Source organism: Somniosus microcephalus, chromosome 1, assembly GCF_052327205.1.
Source record: "Somniosus microcephalus isolate GS21.2 chromosome 1, FLI_Smic_1.0, whole genome shotgun sequence".
Taxonomy (NCBI): domain Eukaryota; kingdom Metazoa; phylum Chordata; class Chondrichthyes; order Squaliformes; family Somniosidae; genus Somniosus; species Somniosus microcephalus.
Window position 1 is genome coordinate 11,888,870 of NC_140987.1, and position 3,478 is coordinate 11,892,347.

A 3,478-nucleotide genomic window follows, 5' to 3' on the forward strand; every position below is an offset into this window, starting at 1 on the left:
TTATACTTGTCAAAGATTATGCCACATTTCTGTTTTTTTGCATCAAACATTCCCAGGGCAGATACAGCACGGGTTAGATACAGAGTAAAGATCCCTCTACACTGTCCCATCAAACACTCCCAGGGCAGGTAGAGCACGGGGTTAGAAACAGGGTAAACTCCCTCTACCTTGTTCCATCAAACACTCCCAGGGCAGGTACAGCACGGGTTAGATACAGAGTAAAGCTCCCTCTACACTGTCCCATCAAACACTCCCAGGGCAGGTACAGCACGGGTTAGATACAGAGTAAAGCTCCCTCTACACTGTCCCATCAAACACTGCCAGGGCAGGTGATGCGCCTCAATAACTTCAAGGCTCAAAGTTAACTGGATAAAACTAGGCTTTTATTAGCAAAGAAAGATGCCTGTGTCTTCACCTAGCATTCTGCTGTTCTGCTGCAAGACAAGCCTGGGCTTGTCTTAAGTAGGGCCAGGTATGGGCGGAGCCGACACACCCAATGGGGAGAAAGGGTGCAGTGCACTATATACAATACAAGGTAAGAACACAGGAGCAGGCAATACAAACACAGGAGCAGGCAATACAATATATGTAGTTAAATACAGAGTCTGATGAATGACATATTTCATCACATTCACCCCTTCTACAGATTTAGTCTGTCCGGGGGTGTGATAGTCCTCTGTGACCGACGTAACGGTTGCGGTGCTGCGGGTGCCGGCTGGGTGTCCCAGGTGACCTCCTGGGTCTCTGCCGGGGGCGCCACCGGGGTTGTTGAAGGAGTAGGTGGTGGGGGTACCGTTGGCTGGTGTTCTTCCGGGGGTGATGAAAGAATAGTGGGTGGAGTGGGTGGGTAATAGTTGTTGTGGTTGTTGTCGTTGTTGCTGTTGTTGTTGTAGTCATTGTCATTGTTGCTGTTGTTACCGGCTGGGGCGAGGTCTTTTATGGACACAGTGTCCTCCCGTCCGTCGGCGTGCCGGACATACGCATATTGTGGGTTGGCGTGGAGGAGGTGCACTGGCTCCACGAGAGGGTCCGTCTTGTGGCCCCTCACATGCTTCCGCAAAAGTACTGGACCTGGGGTGGAGAGCCATGATGGTATGGATACGCCTGAGGTGGATTTCCGGGGAAACACAAACATTAGCTCATGAGGCGTGGCATTAGTGGCGGTACAAAATAGTGACCGTATTGAGTGGAGCACATCTGGGAGGACTTCCTGCCAGCGGGAGATAGGGAGGCCCTTGGTCCTTAGAGTTAGAGTGACTGCCCTCCATACTGTCCCGTTCTCTCGCTCCACCTGACCGTTACCCCGGGGGTTGTAGCTGGTGGTACGGCTCGTGGCAATCCCCTTGGACAGCATGTACTGGCGTAGCTCTTCACTCATGAAGGACGCCCCCCTATCCGTGTGGATATAGTTTGGCATACCGAACAGGCAGGACAGGCTGTTGAGGCATTTGATGACCGTGGCGCTGGTCATGTCTGGGCAGGGGAAGGCGAATGGGAAACGGGAGTATTCATCCACAATGTTCAGGAAGCAAACATTGCGGTCGACGGACGGGAGGGGGCCCTTGAAATCTAAGCTAAGCCGCTCAAAGGGCCGTGTAGCTTTGATTAGGTGGGCTCTATCAGGGCGGTAGAACCGAGGCTTGCACTCAGCGCAAGTGCGGCAGTTCCTGGTCAGAGACCGAACTTCCTCAATCGAGTAGGGTAAGTTGCGGGACTTTATGAAGTGGAACAGCCGTGTGAACCCTGGGTGGCAGAGGTCGTTGTGGAGGGTCTGTAGCCGATCCCCGGTGGCATTGGCACACATCCCTTGTGAGAGGGCGCCGGGGGATTCGTTAAGGGCCCCCGGCCGGTATATGATGTCATACTCGAAGGTGGAGAGCTCGATCCGCCACCTAAGAATCTTATCATCTTTAATCTTCCCCCTCTGTTTATTATTGAACATAAACGCTACCGACCGCTGGTCGGTAAGTAGGGTGAAGCGTTTGCCAGCTAGGTAGTGCCGCCAGTGGCGCACTGCCTCCACGATGGCTTGGGCCTCCTTTTCCACGGAGGAGTGTCTGATCTCGGGCCCCTGGAGGGTCCTCGAGAAGAAAGCTACGGGCCGCCCCGCCTGGTTGAGGGTGGCCGCCAAGGCAAAGTCAGACGCATCACTTTCCACTTGAAAGGGAGTGTTCTCGTCCACTGCCTGTAGCGTGGCCCGCTCAATATCCTGCTTAATGCTTTTGAAGGCAGCATAGGCCTCAGCAGAGAGCGGGAAAGAGGATGCTTTCAAGAGGGGGCTGGCTTTATCGGAGTAGTTAGGGACCCATTGGGCATAATACGAGAATAACCCCAGGCACCTTTTCAGGGCTTTGAGAGTGTTGGGCAGGGGCAGCTCCCGTAGGGGGCGCAATCGGTCGGGGTCTGGTCCGATTTCCCCATTCTCCACCACGCTGCCTAGTATGCAGAGGCGCGTGGTGTTGAAAACGCACTTGTCCTCGTTGTAAGTGAGGTTGAGTTTTTGTGCGGTTTTCAGAAACCTCGCGAGGTTTGAGTCGTGGTCCTGTTGGTTGTGGCCGCAGATGGTGACGTTGTCGAGATAGGGGAAGGTTGCCTGCAAGTGGTGGTCATCGACCATGCGGTCCATCTCCCTCTGAAAGACCGAGACCCCATTCGTCACTCCAAAGGGGACTCTGAGGAACTGGTAGAGGCGTCCGTTTGCCTCGAAGGCGGTGTACGAACGGTCCTCTGGTCTGATAGGGAGCTGGTGGTACACTGACTTGAGGTCGATAGTGGAGAACACCCGGTATTGGGCAATTTGGTTCACCATCTCGGATATGCGGGGTAGCGGGTAGGCGTCTAGTTGGGTATAGATGTTGACTGTTTGACTATAGTCAATCACCATCCGCTTCTTCTCGCTACCCCTCACCACCACCACTTGGGCGCGCCACGGGCTGTTGCTGCATTCAATAATGCGCTCCCTCAGGAGCCTGTCTACCTCGGTCGCGATAAACCGCCTGTCCTCCCAGCTGTACCTCCTGCTTTTGGTCGCTATTGGCCGGCAGTTAGGGGTAAGGTTCGCGAATAGCGAAGGCGGCTTTACCTTCAGGGTAGCCAGACCGCACACTGTGAGGGGCGGCTGGGTCCCACCAAAATTGAGCGTGATGCTTTGGTGGTGGCACTGAAAATCCAGGCCCAAGATCACGCTCACACATAAATCCTTCATAATTAACAGTTTAAAATTATTATATACAGTGCCTTTAATGGACAATCGTACCGCGCAGTAACCCGCAATAGTCGATATCTGGGTTTTGTCGGCCATAGAGATCGTGCCCTGAGTAGGGACTATAGTTAGAGAGAGTCGTTGTACCAGACCAGGGTGAATGAAGCTCTCCGTGCTCCCGCTGTCAATTAAACATTTAACCTTGCACCCGTTTACCTCGATGTCCACCATCGATTTGGATAGTGGGTGCGGTCTGGACTGGTCCACTGTGATCGA